The sequence below is a fragment of the Aegilops tauschii genome, chromosome 5, assembly GCF_002575655.3.
Source record: "Aegilops tauschii subsp. strangulata cultivar AL8/78 chromosome 5, Aet v6.0, whole genome shotgun sequence".
Classification (NCBI taxonomy): Eukaryota; Viridiplantae; Streptophyta; class Magnoliopsida; order Poales; family Poaceae; genus Aegilops; species Aegilops tauschii.
The window spans coordinates 301,469,137-301,489,834 of record NC_053039.3 but is presented as its reverse complement, the minus strand read 5'-3'; positions in this window follow the sequence as shown (position 1 = coordinate 301,489,834).

Below are 20,698 nucleotides of genomic sequence, written 5' to 3'. Positions count from 1 at the left end.
GAATTACCTCTGTATGAGTCATATTTTTGAGTGGTATTGCTTCAGACCATTTAGTGAAATAATCAGTCGCCACCAACACGAACCGATGCCCCTCTGAAGATGAAGGATGAATCTCTCCAATAAAGTCTAATCCCAACCTCTAAAAGGCCACGGCTTGATAATAGGATGTAACATAGCAGCGGGAGCCAACTGAATATCACCAAACTTTTGACAAGCTTCACATCCATTATAATACCGGAAGCAATCATTAACCATTGTCGGCCAATAAAACCCAGCATGTCGTAATAACCATTTCATCTTGGGAGCCGACTGATGAGTGCCACAAATACCTTCATGGACCTCTCCCATAGCAACTCTCGCTTGGTCCTCGTCCAAGCACTTTAAAAGAACATCATCAACCGTTTGGCGATAGAGACCATCATCTCTCATTGTGTATTTGAAAGCCATACGCCGAACAATCCTGTCCACCCTTTTACTAGGATCACACAAATAATCAATAATGGGTTTCCTCCAGTCTTGATTTTCTCCTGCATTAAATTTTTCATTAGTGGCCGAAACGGTGGGCTCCGGTTCGGCCTCCCCTATGTTGGCAAGACTAGACATCGGCCTTTGAGAAATATGAAACAATGCACGATCAACATGATAGCCGGATGCTTGTTGTGCCAACTCATTTGCTCTCCAATTGTCATGTCTAGATATATGAGCAATGCTAAAATTATCCAAAGTAGAAATTATATCTAGACATTTATCAAGATAAACATTAAGTGATTCATCAAAACATTGAAAGACTTTGGATATTTGTTGCACTACTAATAATGAATCACCAAAAGCCTGAATATGTGTAGCACCTATGGCAAGCAACATTTCTAAGCCGAATAACAATGCTTCATATTCAGCTTGATTATTTGTGCAAAGATATTCTAAGCGGCATGAGGCTTCAAAAACAGCACCATGAGGAGATATATAAACAATACCAACACCTTGGCCATTGCTATGAACTGACCCATCAAAATATAATCTCCATGGTACTAACGAGACAAGTTTTATATCAATATCATGCTTGTCATCAATCTGATGCTCAACAATAAAATTAGCAACGATTTGGCCTTTCATGGATTTCAAAGATTCATAAGCCAAATCATATTCAATTAAAGCATAAGCCCACTTGCCAATTCTACCACTAAGAATTGGCCTATGCAACATGTACTTGATGACATCGGTTTGACAAGCTATAATGCAAGTACTAGGCACTAGATAATGTCTCAATTTTGTACAAGCATAATATAAGCATAAACATAATTTCTCAATAAATGTATACCTTGTCTCGGCGTCCAATAAGCGTCGACTCAAATAAGTAATAGCATGCTCCTTTCGTTCGGTCTCTTGAGTCAAAACAACACCAATAACACCTTTCTCCGCCGCAATATAAAGCTTAAAGGGCTCTCTATGTTTGGGAGCTTTCAACACCGGAGGAGTGCACAAATAACTTTTTATCATATCAAATGCTTCTTGCTGTTTTGCCCCCAATTAAAATTGGCATCGTCCTTTAACCGAAGGATGGGAGTGAATGCATCAACCTTCCCTGACAAGTTGGCTATGAATCTCCTTAAATAATTGACTTTGCCAAGGAACTTTTGCATATCTCTCTTGCATGTTGGAGCCTCCACCTTTTGTATAGCTTCTATCTTTTGGGGATCAATCTCTATCCCATCTTGATGAATAATGAAACCCAAAAACTTTCCAGCCGATACACCAAAAGCACACTTCAAAGGATTCATCTTTACTACATATTTTTTCATTCTCTCAAAAGCTAAGCGCAAATCGGCTAGATGAGATTCAAAAGCATCCGATTTGACAACAATATCACCAATATAAACCTCAAGTATAACACCAAGCAAATCATGAAAAATTAAATTCATAGCCCTTTGATACGTGGCACCGGCATTTTTTAATCCAAAGGTCATCACTATCCACTCAAATAAACCAAGAAAACCGGGACACCGAAAAGCCGTTTTGGGCATGTCCTCTTCGACCATAAAAATCTGGTTATACCCCGCATTACCATCAAGAAAGCTAATGACCTTATGTCCAGAAGCATCATTAATAAGCATATCGGCTATTGGCACATGATACTCATCTTTAGGTGTAGCTCTATTCAAATATCTGAAATCAATGCACACCCTCAACTTGCCGGAGCCTTTCTTCTCTACTGGTACAATGTTAGAAATCCACTCGGCATACCTGCAAGGTCTAATAAAATTAGCTTTAAGCAAAGACCGATCTCTTCCTTGATCCGGTCATACGTTTTTGGATTAAACTTTCTGGCTGATTGCTTGTATGGTCTAAAACCGGCCTTTATAGGTAAACGATGCTCCACTAGCTCTCGGCTTAAACCTGGCATCTCATGATATTCCCATGCAAAGCAACAAACATATTCTTTCAATAGCTTGATCAACTTAGCTTTATGATCGGCTCTTAAATTTTTCTTTACAAATGTCGGCCTAGAAATTGAACCATCTCCTATATCTATCTCTTCTAATGGCTCGGCCGATGTAAAACCTTCTCCTAATTTATCCATATCATCTAACTCTTCTATGGACTCCTTGTCGGTGTACAAAAGTAGGGGCTCTCCTTTTGACCCCTTTACTTGTGCACGGGCAGTCAGAGCCGCGCCCGCGGCCACACTTAACAAGGCAGAGGAGGGAAGCCGGAGGGAAACCGAAGCACAAGACGAACAAGGCAACGCCAAGACCAGAAACACTAAAGAGCGAAGGGGCGAGGTGGCCTCCCCCGGCAAGGCCTTTGCCGGGGTGGCCTCCACGGCCCCGGCAAGAGCCTTGTCGGGGCAGCTTGCCCAACACCAGCAGAGCGAGCCACCCTTGAGCCCAAGAGTTCCAAATGCCTCCAACGACTACATTGGAACCAAGGCTCGGGAGGCACCTCCATGGTGGCATGCAGATCTTTGTCAAGATCATAAATACACGAGATTAAATGAGGACCAGAAGGCGACGACCCTCGGCGGGATCCTGGCCGAGGAAATCCACAAGACCCACGGCAAGATCCTTGCCGGGGACAACCAAGACGCCATGGCAAGACTCTTGCTGTGGACCCGGCAAGGCCCTTGCCGAGGACACCAGCGAGGCCGCAGCCAGGCCTACGTCTGCCAAGATGCCACCGTCGTCCCCATGCAGCTGCTAGCTCAAGCAGCTGGGCAGGCACCTGCGTGGCGACGGGCGGCCTCTACACCGACCCAGCAAGCACCTGCGTGGTGGCATGCAGATCTTCATGAAGGCTCCCCCAGCGCGCCAGCCCAGCAGCCAGCCAACGTGGCGCAGCAACGCCTCGTCAGCTCGGACGCGCGTCAGAACCAGATGAGGCGGCGACAGCTGGGACGTGCTTCCTTGCCGTCCCCGATAAAGCGAGAGGGGCACGTCGGCAGCGCATTAAATGCATTTTTTCCGACGGTGCCAGAGGATAGACTCATCCACTGTAGACCTTTCCACCTCTTGTGTGCCACTGTGGCAACCCCTTTTTCCTATAAAAGGAGGCCCGAGGCGACCAGGAAGAGGATTCGGATCTTTTGGGCAAAATCACTCCCCGTAGCTAGCTCAAGAACACAAGAACACCCAATACATCCACCAAAGCAGGACTAGGGTATTACGCGTCTCCGCGGCCCGTACCTGGGTAAACAATCCATGTGCTTCCTGTCAGACCCGCTCTTTGCACAACTCCGCACCCGCCAACCGTAGAAGGGATTCCAGTGATCCCACATGTGTCGATTCCCCCGACATCTTTGGCGCGCCAGGTAGGGGGCGCAGTTATGAAAATCTGGTCTAGCGGTTAGCCTAGCAGTTCTTCATCACCATGGCCCCAAAGAAGAAGACGATCATGGTGATCGGTTCATCCGGAGCCGGACGGCCCGTACCGGTGCAGGCGAGCAGCGGGCCGGTCGCGGACAGAACCTGAGGCGTGGCCCGCGAGCACCAACATCGCTCTGGGCAGCCAGAGCCTGGCAAGCGGCATCGTTCGTGCGCGATACGATGGGCCGCACGCCGCCAAATCCAAAGACAGAGCCGGGCCCCTCGCAGGCGGCGCGGGGCCCTCCAAGGGCGGCGCCGTGCCACCTGCGGGCGGCGCGGCGACCTCCAAGTCGCCTACGCTGGCGCCCACGACGCGCTCTTCCCAGGGTGCGCGCGACAAGCAGTGCCACCATGCTGGGGACCCTGGGCGCCGCTGTGGGAAGAGTCCCGTGCATCACTCGCGGGACGGAGGAAGCCAACATGCCCGCCGAAGTGCTGGTGGAAATGGCGTACAACCGTAGGGCCGTGATGGAGCTCCTTCTAACGTGGTTAGGAGTCGGAGCGCACCACGCTCCACGCAGCTTTCGCCGCCGCCCACGCCGGCAGAAGCTTTGGCGTGTGCAGTTGCTCCTCGACTTCCCTCCCGCTGCGGAAAAGCTCGACGAGTGGAGAGCCACCATCCGGAGCCTCGTCGGTGTCGCTAACCAAGATGAACGCGACCAGCGGGGCCCTTGGGCCGACGCTCTGTCGATCCACCGCATGCCAGCGGTGGAAGGACCGGAGGTGCTGCAGCCGCGGTGCACTCTCCTCCTCCATGCTAGCCACCGCGGGTGTCGATCCGTCATGACGTCGCATGCGATAACAATTCCGTAGCGTCGTCCGACCCACGGACCCATCGCGATCAGCGCCAAGTTCTTCGGGAGCGAGCCCATGAAGACGCTCGAACCACCATCGAGCGCTGGCGCGATACACACCACCAGTCAGATAAGCAAGCTGGGCCCGCTATGGACCACCCAGCACCGGGGGGCTCCGGCGGCCTACCTTACGAGGTGGGTTGCCCAACCTTTACCCATGAGCTGCGACAGTTCCAGTGGCCGTCCCACCGCACGTTCAAGCCCGATGTCAGCGAGAAGTACAACGGCAAGACCCATCCGTCGGAGTTCCTCAGCATCTACACCATCGCGATGCAGGCCGCTGGAGCTCGTGACGACAATGTGCTTGCCAATTACTTCCCGTTGGCTCTGAAACCCAATGTCATGTCTTGGTTGATGCACTTGCCGACGGATTCCATTTCTTCTTGGTCAGACCTGTGTCATGAGTTCGTTGGTGCCTTCACTGGAGGTCACCAAGCCCATGGCCAGGCGAGTGATTTGCATATCATTCCCCAGAAGGAAGGTGAAAAACCTGCGCAAGTACATACAGAGGTTCAGCCGAGTGCAATACAACATCCCAGATGTTCATCCCGCCGCCGTGTTCAGCGCATTCCATCAGAATGTGCATAACCGCAAGATGCGTGAAGAGCTGGCAATGAACAGGGTCAGGGATGTGGCCGAACTTTATGTTCTGGCCGACAGATGCGCCCGAGCTGAAGAGGGGAGGAAGTACCTCGGCGAGGACGCCGGTGCGGAAACCGACTCTACGGACGAAGACACCGCCGCCCCAACGAAGAAGGGCCGGCGCCGCAAGAAGAAACGCAAGGGAAAGGCCGTGCTTGCCGTCGAGGGATCCGACGACACCGGCGCTGCCAAGAAGGCCAAGGCGGATGACCCCGGCAAGGAGATTGCTGGGTGCACTGCTTGTCGGGCCTTGGCGGCTGCCGACAAGCCAGGAGGCTCCGACAAGCAGTATTGCAAGATCCACCACACCAAGGGCCACGACCTCCAGAACTGCCGACAAGTTGAGCTGCTTGCTGAAAAGCAAAAAGCCGAGTATGAGAGGCGGAAAAAGGAGAAGGGTCAGGATGGTGCCGAAGGGTCCGACAAGAAGCGTGGCGGCCAAGGAGGCCGCGACGGCAAAGATAACCAGCAGGAGAGGCCTGCTTGGGGCCGCGACAAGAAGCAGGAAGACGACAATCATGACGAGGACGACGAGTCCAGCGAGCATGAGTTCCAGAAGGCTAAGGAGGCCATGTGCGTTGATGGCGGCGCCTCGCTGCATACTTCTCACCGCCAGCTCAAGCAGTGGGCGCGTGAGATCACAGCGGCGGAGCCGGCGTTCGATGCTTAGAAGCCGCTGAAGTGGTCTAGCACGCCTATCATCTTTGACGCCGAGGACCACCCTGATTGCACAACTGCGGTCGAGTGTTTGCCGTTGTTGGTTTCACCAATGATACGCAACCTCAAGGTGAACAAGATGCTGGTCGACGATGGGGCCGGCCTGAACTTGATCTCGCCCATTGTGATCAAGAGGCTGCAAATTCCTGATGGAGACCTTGAAGAGACGGGCACGTTTCAAGGGGTCAACCCGGGAAGGAGTCAACCGAAGGGCAAGGTCGCTGCCTGTGACATTTGGAAGCGAGTTGAACTACAGAACGAAGAGGATTGTCTTCGATGTAGCCGAGATCCCCTTGCCCTACAACAGGATCCTCGGCCGCCCGGCACTAGCCAAGTTCATGGCAGCATCACATTACACCTATAACACGCTGAAGATGCTGGGGTGGATGACCATCATCATCGTTCCCTGCGACAAGAAGGATGCGCTGATCTGCGCCGACCTACTCTATCGGGAAGCAGTTGCAGCAACTGCCGCCAAGGCACTTGCTCCTACCGCTGAAGCCCCGGGAGGGAAGAAAAAGACCGGCAAGACCTCTCGCACCCACTCCGGCAAGCGCACCTCTTCGGAGTGTTGTGCTACCGTCGAGGACGTGCCAGAGAGCTCCATCAGCAAGAGCAAGAAATCCAGAGCTGCGCCGCCAGAGACCAAGAAGGTGTCCGTCAAGGAGGATGGCACGGGAGGGGCTTTCACCATAAGCTCCACCCTCGACAGCAAATAGGAAAGCGCGCTCGTCACTTTCCAGCGGGCGAATGTCGATGTGTTTGCATGGCAAGCATCCGATATCCCCGGTGTTCCCAGGGAAGTGATTGAGCACCATCTTGCTGTCTATCCCCACGTGCGACCCGTCAAGCAGAAGGCCAGGAAGCAAGCTTTGGAACGGCAGGATTTCATCACAGAGGAGATCAGGAAGTTGGAGGCGGCAAGCTTGGTGAGAGGAGTGCTCCATCCGATGTGGTTGGCCAATCCGGTGGTGGTGCTCAAGGCAAATGGGAAGTGAAGGCTGTGTATTGATTACACGGATATCAATAAGGCGTGTCCTAACGACCCCTTCCTGTTGCCGCGCATCGACCAGATTGTTGACTCCACGGCCGGGTGTGATCTGTTTTCATTCCTTGACACCTACTCGGGCTACCACCAGATCTTCATGACAAGGGAAGACGAAGAGAAGACAACATTCATCACCCCATGCGGTACGTATTGCTTTTTACGGATGCCTTTCGGGTTGAAGAGTGCTGGCTCAACGTTTGCAAGGGCAGTCCAAATTGGTTTTGAGCCCCAGCTACATAGAAATATGGAAGCTTATATGGATGACATAGTGGTCAAAACCAAGGACAGGGCAACTCTGGTACAAGACTTAGAAGAGACGTTTGCAAACCTGCGTAAGATCAACCTCAAGTTGAACCCTGAGAAGTGTGTCTTCGGCGTTCCGTCTGGCAAGCTTCTCGGGTTCTTTGTGTCACAGCATGGGATCGAGGCAAACCCAGACAAGATCAAGGCTATCGAGCAAATTGAGGCGCCCAAGCGGATCAAGGATGTGCGTCGGCTCACTGGCTGCATTGCCGCCATGAGCAGATTCATCTCCAAGTCTGCCAAGCGCGCCCTTCCCTTTTTCAAAATATTGAAAAAGGCGGGACCAATGGAATGGACCCCAGAGGCCGAGGCAGCACTACATGATTTGAAGAAGTACCTCTCCTCTACACCGATACTAGTTGCGCCTAAACCACAAGAGCCATTGCTGCTATACCTAGCGGCAACGAATCAAGTGGTTAGCGCCGCGCTAGTGGCACAGAGGGAGGTCGACGAAGAGGCAGTGGCAACAACAGGACTGGCGGATGGTGAGCCAGGGCCCCCCCGACAGGGCCTGGTGCCTGCAAGGCAAGGCCCCCGGCAGAGCCTGATGCCATCAGGACGGGGCCCGCGCAACCAAATGAGGTGGTGCAGAAGAAGAAAATGATGCAACACCCGGTTTACTTCGTTATCTCCCTCTTGCAGGGGGCTAGGTCGAGGTACTCCGGTGTGCAGAAATTGCTCTTCGGCCTCCTTATGGCCTCGAGGAAGCTGCGTCATTACTTCCAAGCCCACGAAATCACCGTCGTCACCCGCCTCCCGTTGCAACGGATATTGCATAACCCAGACGCAACCGGAAGGATTATGGAGTGGGCCTTGGAGCTATTGAGCTTTGGTTTGAAATTTGAAAGCACTTCGACAATCCAGAGCAGAGTCCTGGCGGAGTTCATTGTGGAATGGACCTCAACGCCTGACAAAGAGATCCAGTAGACCACCCTCCCCGGCAAGGAAACAAGTCGCAACTGGGTCATGTACTTTGACGGGGCTTTTTCGCTGCAAGGCGCTGGTGCTGGTATGCTGCTTGTCGCACCAACCGGAGAGCACCTCAAGTATGTAATCCAGATGCACTTTCCTCGGGAGATGTCCACAACCAACACTGCTGAATACGAGGGATTGCTTGCCGGTCTCAGGATTGTGGCAGACCTCGGGATTAAGAAGCTCATCGTCAGGGGTGACTCACAGCTTGTTGTCAGGCAAGTCAACAAAGATTATCAGAGCCCGTTGATGGAGGCCTACGTAGATGAGGTGAGGAAACTGGAAGAGCACTTGACGGTATACAAGCGGAGCACATTCCCCGAGTGGAGAACGACATCGCCGATTACCTGTCGAAGTGCGCTGCGTTCAAGGTACCTGTGGAACCAGGTACTTTTGTGCTTCGGTTAACTCAGCCATCCGTTGAATCATCAACAGAGCAGAACAAGCGGAGGAAATCAGGCCCCAGCAAGTACTTTCCCGCCGAGCCCCTTGGGGCCGCCGGCAAGGATGTTGCCGTGGGTACTGAGCCTGCCGAGGGGCAACTGACTCCGGCAGGGCGCCAAGCCCTGGCCGTAGAGGCGGCCACTCCCATGGCAGAAGAAAAGCCTTTAGTCCTTGCCGTCGATCCCCAGGCTCCGACATGGGCACAACATACCGTCCGATTCCTTCAAGTAGGGGAGCTTCCTGAGGAGCAGGAAGAAGCGGAGAAAGTAGCCTGTCGGTCTGCTATGTATCAGTTCATCGATGACGTCCTGTATAGGAAAAGACCGAACAGTGTGAAATTGAAGTGCATTCCCGGGAGGAAGGACTGGAGCTGTTGGCGGAGATACACGGAGGAATATGTGGTTCCCGCATAGGGTCGAGGGCCCTTGCCGGCAAGGCGTTCTGGCAAGGTTTCTTCTGGCCCACTGCCCTCCAGGATGCGACGGCACTAGTAACCAAGTGCGAAGCGTGTCAGTTCCATTCGAAGAAGCTTCATCAACCAGCCCAAGCCCTTCAGACAATTCCTCTCTCCTGGCCATTTTCGGTCTAGGGGCTCGACATACTGGGCCCTTTCCCCCGCGCTGTCGGGGGCTTTGAGTACTGGTACGTTGCAATCGACAAGTTCACAAAGTGGCCGGAGGTGGAAGCAGTGAGGAAGGTGACAGCACAGTCAGTTGTCAAGTTCTTCAAGGGGCTAGTCTGCCATTTCGGTGTGCCAAACAGAGTCATCACCGACAACGGCACACAGTTCACAAGCCACACCTTCATGCAATACATCCAGGACCTCGGCAGCAAGGTCTGTTTCGCTTCCGTGGCACACCCACGGAGCAACGGCCAGGCGGAGAGGGCAAATGCTGAAGTACTGCGAGGCTTGAGAACCAAGACTTTTGACAGGCTGCACAGAGCGGAAGGCGCTGGATTGATGAGTTGCCGGTGGTTCTTTGGTCAACAAGAACGACGCCAAATCGAGCCACTGGCCAGACACCCTTTGCCCTGGTATACAGAGCAGAAGCAGTCCTCCCCACGGAACTCACATACGGGTCACCTTGAGTGCTCGCTTATGACGAGCTTGAGCAAGAGCAACTGCGGCAAGATGACGCAACGCTCCTCGAGGAAGATCGTCTTCGGGCGGCTGTGAGAGCAGCACACTACCAGCAAGCCTTGCACCGCTACCATAACCGCAAGGTTCATGCCCGAAGCTTTGAGGAAGGCGACCTTGTTCTTTGGCGCGTTCAACCGGCCAAGAATTCCAAGAAGTTGACGTCGAAGTGGGAAGGCCCTTATCGGGTAATACGAGTCACCAGGCCTGGCACAGTCTGCCTGGAGACCGAAGATGCTATTCCACTGAGCAACTCCTAGAACATCGAACATCTTCGCAAGTTTTACCCATAAGGCGCGGTTGCCGGGCCTCCCGGCAAACCATCTTTTGTACAAGCCTTGCCGACAAGGCATGTAACCCTCTGTACAAAGCCAGGCGCAGACCCTGAGCATAAATAAATGAAGCGCTGGCGCCCTAAGTTTTAGCATGCATGCTAGGTTAAGTCTCTCCCTCGGTTAGGGTTGATAGTGCTTAGCAGCGACTAACCCCTAGCATAGAGGTCGAGTGGGCGTTTCTCTGTTCCTTTCCGTCCTCTTAGGTTCGCAGGGTACATGGATGTTTCTGCTGAGCTGTTTGGAATAAAGAGAATGAGCCGGCGCTCCGACCTCGGCAAGCCAAGGTTGCCGGGGGCTGCAGATACAAGGAATCCAACCACGGCAAGCCAAGGCTGCCGGGGGCTGCAAATTCAGACAAGTCTTTTATCCTCTATTGTGCATTTCCGTATGAAGTTGGGACATATGAAACCTCGTTTTGCTCCTAGACCACCGTGCTCCCCCTTCTTCCTGTACCCAAGTCCCTGGGTCGGAACCGGGTTGTAGTCACGGTGGCGAGGAAATAAACGAAGGTCCTAACTCTACTTCACCCCTGCCTCCGCCAAGAGCGTGAGAATGGTCGACTGAAGTAAGGGGGACGACAAGGCCTGTTGCCGGGCGAAATGTTTATCTTAAAAATAACAAGGATTCATTCCTTGGCATGGGCCTCGCTCACGCACAAAGAACCCGGCAAGCACCCTTTTTATTAAAAACGTCCCATACAAGTACAGTTCATACGGAATAAAAAACATGAGCAAGGGGATTACAAGTTTTAAATCTAACAAGTGCCCGTAGGCTTACGAACTAAAAAGAGATAAGATGCCCATAATCCCTTTCTTGTCCCTCTCCTCAGAAGGTGGAACAAGATGGCGGGAGGGCAAAAAGAGCGCCTAGGCGAGGTACGAGGAGAAGAAGGCACCAAGAGAATGTCCCGGTGCCGGGAGAGGAGCTGGAAGATGAGGCAGCGGGCCGACAATACACGATGAAGGCGTCGGTGCCCGCGTACTCTGACTTGATGGCCGCCACCCGCCTTCTTCTCCTTCCTCGCCCCTCCTACGCCAGCCGCCCAAGGAGGTGACGTGGAACGCGTCGATGGAGAGCTTGACGAGGAAGGCCCTCGGCAGGGCACGTGGTCGAGGGAGGGGCGACGCGATCAGTCGGGGTCGGCGTCCCGCCGCTCGACGCCCTCGTTGTCACTGTCGCTGTCCCCTTCGTCACTCTCGCTTGAGGAGGAATCTTCATCGTCAGAGGAGCTCTCCACGCAGCACTTCAGGCGAGTTCCAAGATCTCCAAAGACCTTGACGGAGAGCAGGCTGTCCTCCATTAACTTGAAGTAGAGGATGAGCCCCGCCGTCAGGCTGTGGACACGAGCAAACGTCTTCCATCTGCAACGAAGGTACATGACGTGAGGAGCGGGGAAGTCGACATCGACCCGCCGTTCCCGCAGCCCCTCATGTGCAACCTGAGGGTTTGGGGTGGATCGAGCTCCATCTCCCGAGCGAATGGGGTGGGGAGACGAAGACGACGACGCGGTCGCTGGCGCAACCTGATGAAGAACTCACAGGGCTGGTCCCCGACGTGGCCCTCCGTCGGGGGAGGCGTCGCTGGCAGGGGCAAGGCCGGCGCGCCGCCCTGTCCCCCTCTTCCCCGAGCGCCACGACGACCTCGGCCTCGCCGCCTCCCCCTTCCTCTCGTGGCCGGCTCCGCCGCCGCGAGCTCTTGGGAGGGAGGGACACGCTGTCGAGCAGCGACCCTTGCCGCCACTGTTGAAGGGCCGGCGCCTCCTCTCACCATGGTAGATGGGAGAAGGGAGACAAGGTGAATGGAGACGGATGGTGAGAGGATGTGGGGTTCCATCCCCCTCCCCCTTCTTATAAAGGGGCGGGGTCAGGGCTCGGCCGCCCCACTCGACCAATCCGGCCATCAGGGGCGCAGGGAATCGAGACCGACCTGCTGCCCCAATCAGCGACGGCCCGGTTTCCCGCCTCCACCGTCTGCCACCTGCATGGGGGACACGTGGCAAGCAAGCAGAATCGAGGGGACGGGTGAGGCGACCGTTCCCCACCCCGTGATCGTGGGGCGCGGGCGCTTTGAAGACCGTGACCCGGGTCCACTCAGTAAATGAGCCGCGCCTCCGCGTCTCCCTCTTTTTATGGGGAAGGCGCGAGCCGCCTCTTTACCACGATGTGGCGCATACATGCGGGGGCCGCCGCACGCATGACCCCCATGTCACACACGACCCTCCATGTCGCAACGCGGGTCGTGGGGAAGCGCAGTGGACGAAAAGTTACTACGGTAAAATCCGCCCCACCTGCCCGCGCACCATTCTGGGCCTGGCCCAGCAACGCGTCGCGCTTATGTGTGGCCCAGGCCCGAGGGATCCTGTTGGTAACAAAAGTAGGGGCTCTCCTTTTGACCCCTTTACTTGTGCACGGGCAGTCACAGCCGTGCCCGCGGCCACACTTAACAAGGTAGAGGAGGGAAGCCGGAGGGAAACCGAAGCACAAGACGAACAAGGCAACGCCAAGACCAGAAACACTGAAGAGCGAAGGGGCGAGGTGGACTCCCCTGGCAAGGCCCTTGCCGGGGCGGCCTCCACAGCCCCGGCAAGAGCCTTGCCAGGGCAGCTTGCCCGACACCAGCAGAGCGAGCCACCCTTGAGCCCAAGAGTTTCAAATGCCGCCAATGACTACATTGGAACCAAGGCTCGGGAGGCACCTCCATGGTGGCATGCAGATCTTTGTCAAGATCATAAATACACGAGATTCAATGAGGACCAGAAGACGACGACCCTCGGCGGGATCCTGGCCGAGGAAATCCACAAGACCCCCGGCAAGATCCTTGCCGGGGACAACCACGACGCCACAGCAAGACTCTTGCCGTGGCCCCGGCAAGGCCCTTGTCGAGGACACCTGCGGGGCCGCAGCCAGGCCCACGTCTGCCAAGATGCCACCGTTGTCCCCATGTAGCTGCTAGCTCAACCAGCTGGGCAGGCACCTGCGTGGCGACGGGCGGCCTCTACACCGACCCAGCAAGCACCTGCGTGGTGGCATGCAGATCTTCATGAAGGCTCCCCCACTGCGCCAGCCCAGTAGCCAGCCAACATGGCGCAGCAACGCCTCGTCAGCTCGGACGCGCGTCAGAACCAGACGAGGCGGCGACAGCTGGGACGTGCTTCCTTGCCGTCCCCGATAAAGCGAGAGGGGCATGTTGGCAGTGCATTAAATGCGTTTGTCCGACGGTGCCAGAGGATAGACTCATCCACTGTAGACCTTTCCACCTCCTGTGTGCCACTGTGGCAACCCCTTTTTCCTATAAAAGGAGGCCCGAGGCGACCAGGAAGAGGATTCGGATTTTTTGGGCAAAATCACTCCCCGTAGCTAGCTCAAGAACACAAGAACACCCAATGCATCCACCAAAGCAGGACTAGGGTATTACGCGTCTCCACGGCCCGAACCTGGGTAAATGATCCGTGTGCTTCCTGTCAGACCCGCTCTTTGCACAATTCCGCGCCCGCCAACCATAGAAGGGATTCCAGTGACTCCATAGGTGTCGATTCCCCCCACACTCATACATATCGTTCTCATTGGATCGATGTTCTACAAGACGCTTTTGTAACCACTCTGAGTTAGGATCCATTTAAAACATCATACCTTGGAGCCGATTATCGCCAACTGGCTTTAAAGAGACGGGCACAAAACCACTTTTTGTGGCGCTAAGAAAATCAAATTCTGACAAGTCGCGCCCCGTCAAGCAAGTAGCATCGGGATGTTGCCAATCCACCGATGCATCGGCCAAAGCAACACAAGCCAAATTATCCGCATGAATGACTTCTACTTCATCATCAACCCATTGAATTAAAAACAGGTGCATAGTAGATGGCACGCATTGGTTTGCATGAACCCAATCGCGGCCTAATATCACATTGTAGTTACCTTGCACCTCGGCGACAAAGAATGCGGTAGCCAAAGTTTTGCTTCCCACCATAAGCTCCACATACATTACACCTTTGGCTTCAGTTTTTTCTTTGCCTTCAAATCCATTTAGCACCATGTTGGTCTTTATTAACTCTTCATCACGCAGCCCCAATTTTCTGAAGACCGAATATGGCATAAGATTCACCACAGCACCACCATCGACAAGCATTCTAGCAACCGGTGATCCATTAATATGACCTTGAAGGAACAATGGCTTCAAGTGCGTCACCGGTTCTTTTGACTTCTTGAATATAGCATTTTTAGGACCAAAATCTAGCTGAGCTACTTCCCCTTCTTCATCTATAGCACGAAATTCAGCGGGTAAGTAATACACCATATTAATATCCATACCTTCATGAACCGGTGTAGACTCATAATCAAGCATTTCATCTCCTTCCGCAAGCATGTCCACTGACTCCGAAATATCTCCAAGGGAAGAGGAAGTAGTAGGCAAAGTGGACGATGTAATAGTAGCCGCATCGTCCTCCGTTGGTGGTGTAGGTGTTGCTATGATCAATGCAGAAGCTGCTATGTTTTCCTTTTGCTTTGGCCTCCACACTTGTTTTGGGGTTGCCATGGGACGTCTTTCATTGAATAATTTATCCCTTAGCTTTTCTGCTTCTTGTTCCTCCTTCTCATGACTCCTCATGCGCTGCAATCTCCTTTTTTGCGCCTTGGTCAGACCGGAAGGACACCACTTAGGTTGAGTATATTTTGGATCCCTCGACTTGGCCTTGCTTGTGCTAGCTTCATGATCATTAGCCATGGGGCCTTGCTGGACCACAGCCACGTCTTTATTAGAATCAGCCAGATTATCAACAATAATTGGCTCTTTGATTATTAATTCTTTAGTGCCTATCATAATAGTTTCACCACTAGTACTCTTCTCCTTTTGCTTGCTAGGCTCTGAAATTTCATCACTTGGTGATTTGGCACGCCACACTTGCCTGCTGACCCTTTTTTGATTATCTTGCATTGGCCGATTGACACCATTGTTCAAACGGCCTCGTGTGGGATAAGAAAGCCTCTCATGAACGGGCCTTCTTGGTTCTGCCCAACCCGGATGAAAAGCATAAGGGGCCATTGGGGCTGCCCCCATCCTCCATTGAAGTCTCCCATGTAGTATGGCGCATAGGGGGGTGGCGCCATCCATGGTCCCGGTGCCCATGACCCATATGGCCTTGCATGATGCTGAAATCTTCCCGAGGAGGTGACCTTGAGCGCTTCAAATTTGACCGGTTAGAACCGGCCGCTTGATTGGCATACTTGGACAACAACATATCAAAAGTTGGCTTGATTTTCTTGCGCTGCACTTTAGCTTCATTCGTCTTCCACTTGCCAACCTCTAGACTCTTGGGCTTAACAAATTTTACATGAGTGTTCTCTTGCACTTGTGGTTGCCCCCCGGGTGTAGGATTCTTGATGGTGATCTTGATTATCTCCTTGCCATCGGGTTGCTTGTCAAGCACAACTTGTCTCCCCAAGACCTTGTCCCTCTCCTTATTTTTCCTGGGCTCACCAATGACAATATTATCCTTATTAGCTGATTCGGCTATGTTGGGCCGAATTAACATCTTCTTCCCCTCCAAATCCATGGTGTTCATTGGGAAAGGCTGCTTATCAACTTGCATCTCAGAAAAATTCAATCGTTCGTCATTAATGGCCGATTGTATCTGTCGTCGAAAAACATTACAATCATTAGTAGCATGAGAAAAAGAATTATGATACTTGCAATAAGCACGCTGTTTCAGCTCTTCAAACGGCGGTAAAGTATGAGATATTCTAATAATCTTTGCTTGCAATAAAGCATCAAATATTCTATCACATTTAGCAATGTTGAAAGTAAATTATCTCTTCATCACGATTCTTATGATTCGGCTTTAAATCATTGCAAGTAAATGGTTTGGCCTTAGATGGCCAAACAAATTCAGCAGCATAAATATCACCCTCATTGTCCGAGTGGTCACTATCATACTCAACCATATTCATCTTAGGACGACCAGTTTTATATCTATGCACCTCTTTAAGATCTTTGCTTCGGCTTTCTTGAGCCAAAGACCTTTGCAAGACTTGGTTGATATTTAAAAACTCATGTCCTTCTAGCCTTTCTCTAATGTGAGTTCTCAAACCACTAAGCACAAGATCAGCCAAATCTCTCTCAGTTATCACCAAACTATAGCACCGGTTTTTGTATCTCTAAATCTTTTGACGTAACCGAAGATCGATTCATCATGCTTTTGTCTAACCGATGTAAGATGTGACAACTTAAGCTCATTATCGCCACTATAAAAATGATCATGAAACTTTTTTTCCAAGTTAAACCATGTAGTATCAGAACCGGGTGGTAACGCAGAAAACCACGAGAAAGCAGTACCGGTTAAAGATAAAGGAAAATAACGCACTCTCCACTCGTCTCGTGAACTTGCCTCACCTAATTGTGCCAAGTACTGACTAACATGCTCCCATGTGGTTTTTGTGCCCTCTCCATTAAACTTAACAAAATCTGGAATTTTATATCCCGGAGGGCATTGAATTGCATCAAAGTATTCTGGATATGGCATTTGGTAAATACGGTTCCTTGGTAACTCAACTCCAAAATTCTATCGGAGCATCTTAGCCATCTCCTCTCTAAGATTAGCTAGACCATCATCCACAGTGGACAATGAAGCTTGTGGCAGTGGCATAGGAGGAGTAGGGTTAGTAGCTGCAGGTGTGAATTGTGGCATGTATGCCGAATTGTAATTCGGAAGTGATCTAACAGCGTTTGCACCTATGGGTAGGGCTTGGTTCGACGTCACCACCAAACTTGGCATACTCATGATAGGATTAATGGGTGCAACAACAATTTGATTTGCTTGGGTAGGATAATAAGTCATCGGCATGGGAGGCGCCAATGAAATAGGTAAACCCAGATTAGGGTGTTGCACACTAGCAGCTATACCACCATTACCACTAGATGATTGAGATATATTTTTCTGAGCATTAGTATTTTCTATGAAAGTTTGATAGACCAGATTGTTACCATCAGCAATATGACTCTCAATCTCAGCCCACTTCTTAGGAGAAAAGGCAGTACTCACAGAGGGTTTAACCTGCTCGGTTTGAAGAGGAGGGAACTTGATTTCTTCCATCGGAGTGATGTTGCATCGGCGATCCTTCTTGAATTTTGCAAGGAACTCCTGAAAATCCTTCTCTTCACGCACCTTCTTGTACTCCTCATAGATTTGGCGATGAGCGGCTGATATCTCATCAAGACCGGGCTTAATGATGTTATCGGCATCTACCTCAGATGGCTTGGGAAGATCGGACATGGTGGATGATGATGATTGATTTTCAGTCCCTGGCGGAGTTGCCAAAAAGTGTGTTCACACACGAACACGTCACGTGTACCCTCGACGCCGGGGGTGATGCACCGCAGCTCACGTCGAAGGAGTCTCACCGGAAGCACGATTCGCAAGTCGACCGGAGAGAGCTTTTGAGGACCCGAAACCCCACACTCCCGGGAGGGACCCCGTCGGGGAGTGCGGAGGCTATGGGCTTCCCTAGGTCGGTCAATCCGCCCCTAGAGCCTCGGGACTCGCAGCTCTCCAACACGAAGAACGACGAAGAACGAGGAAGCAAAAACGGGGGAGGGACAAAATGTAGATGAAAAAGTAGTAGATGTGTTTTTTTGTGATTGTGTGTTATTCAATCGGCCGTCACCTCTCATCTATTTATGAGGCGGCTGGACTTCCCGTACAATAAAAGGACCAAATTCCGTGCAAAACATCAAAAACCCTAACCTAACTCGGACAGGAATCTTTGGTAATTTCCCGGATAAACTTGGTCCCACCGATTGGTTCGTTTCGGTCCCACCGAGTGAACGTTGCCAACTCTCTATATCCTTCCGTAATTTCTCGGATCAACTCGGTCCCACTGATTGGTTTGCTTTGGTCCTAGAGAGTGAACATTTCCAACTCTCTGGTAAGTTTTCGGACCAACTCGGTCTCACCGATCAAATCAACTAGGTCGGTCTGAAATGACTCTGCAGCTTTTGTTTCTGACCTTGTTTTGCCTCCTCAGGTTGCATACGACCTCATATTAAGACAAATTTTATATCAAAATCAACCGTTTCGACGAGATGCGCAACTTTTGTGTTGAAAAGTTTTCCAGTAGAGGCCATCTTCATTGAGTTTCATGTCATTCTTTAATCTGGTGTCAACATGAGCATATCTGAACTTGTCACAACTATTGTTTCCGAGCTCCATTTTAAACCATCTTCATATCCATCTCGATCGTCTTAAAGAGAGCCATTCAGAGGTGACCTCCAATCATAAGTTTGAATTAGTCTTGATGCAGCCTATGCTAATTTTATGACTGTGCCACTTTTGAGGGTCAACAATATGCTGTTGGGGAACACAGTATTTCAAAAAAATTCCTACGATCACGCAAGATCTATCTAGGAGATGCATAGCAACGAGCGGGGAGAGTGTGTCTACATACCCTTGTAGACCGAAAGCAGAAGCGTTAAGTAACGTTGTTGATGTAGTCGAACCTTCGCGATCCAACCGATCAAGTACCGAACGCACGGCACCTCCGCGATCTGCACACGTTCAGCTCGGTGATGTCCCTCGAACTCTAGATCCAGCTGAGGCTGAGGGAGAGTTTCGTCAGCACGACGGCGTGGTGACGGTGATGATGAAGTTACCGACGCAGGGCTTCGCCTAAGCACTACGACAATATGACCGAGGTGGAAATCTATGGAGGGGGGCACCGCACACGGCTAAGAAATCAACTTGTGTGTCTATGGGGTGCCCCCTCCCCCGTATATAAAGGAGTGGAGGAGGGTGAGGGCCGGCCTTCTAGGGCGCGCCCTAAGGGGGATTCCTACTCCTACTAGGAGTAGGTTTCCCCCCTTTCCTAGTCCAACTAGGAGGGGGAAGGAAGGGGAAGAAGGAGAGAAGGAAAGGGGGGGCCTCCCCAATTCGGATTGGGCTGGGGGGCGCCCACCACTTGGGCGTCTCCTCCTCTCTTCCACCATGGCCCACGAAGGCCCATTAACCCCCTGGGGGGTTCCGGTAAGCCCCCAGTACTCCGGAAAATGCCGGAACTCATCCGAAACCTTTCCGGTGTCCAAACATAACCTTCCAATATATCAATCTTCATGTCTCGAGCATTTCGAGACTCCTCCTCATGTACGTGATCACATTCGGGACTCCGAACTACCTTCGGTACATCAAATCACATAACTCATAATACATATCGTCATCGAACATTAAGCATGCAAACCCTACGGGTTCGAGAACTACGTAGACATGACCGAGACTCGTCTCCGGTCAATAACCAATAGCGGAACCTGGATGCTCATATTGGTTCCTACGTATTCTACGAAGATTTTTATCGGTCAAACCGCATAACAACATACGTTGTTCCCTTTGTCATCGGTATGTTACTTGCCCGAGTTTCGATCGTCGGTATCATCATACCTAGTTCAATCTCGTTACCGGCAAGTCTCTTTACTCGTTCCGTAATGCATCATCCCACAACTAACTCATTAGTCACATTGCTTGCAAGGCTTATAGTGATGTGCATTACCGAGAGGGCCCAGAGATACCTCTCCGACAATCGGAGTGAAAAATCCTAATCTCGATCTATGCCAACTCAACAAACACCATCGGAGACACCTGTAGAGCATCTTTATAATCACCCAGTTACGTTGTGACGTTTGATAGCACACTAAGTGTTCCTCCGGTATTCGGGAGTTGCATAATCTCATAGTCATAGGAACATGTATAAGTCATGAAGAAAGCAATAGAACAAACTAAAGGATCATAATGCTAAGCTAACGGATGGGTCTTGTCAATCACATCATTCTCTAATGATGTGATCCCGTTCATCAAATGACAACTCATGTCTATGGCTAGGAAACTTAACCATCTTTGATTAATGGTCTAGTCAAGTAGAGGCATACTAGTGACACTCTGTTTTTCTATGTATTCACACATGCACTAAGTTTCCGGTTAATACAATTCTAGCATGAATAATAAACATTTATCATGATATAAGGAAATATAAATAACAACTTTATTATAGCCTCTAGGGCATATTTCCTTCAGTCTCCCACTTGCACTAGAGTCAATAATCTAGTTCACATCGCCATGTGATTTAACACCAATAGATCACATCACCATGTGATTAGTTCACATAGCGATGTGACTAATACCCAAAAGGTTTTATTAGAGTCACTAATCTAGTTTACATCGCTATGTGATTAACACCCAAAGATTACTATGGTGTGATCATGTTTTGCTTGTGAGAGAAGCTTAGACAATGGGTCTGTCACATTCAGAGCCGTATGTATTTTGCAAATTTCTATGTCTACAATGCTCTGCATGGAGCTACTCTAGCTAATTGCTCCCACTTTCAATAAGTATCCAGATTGCGACGCAGATT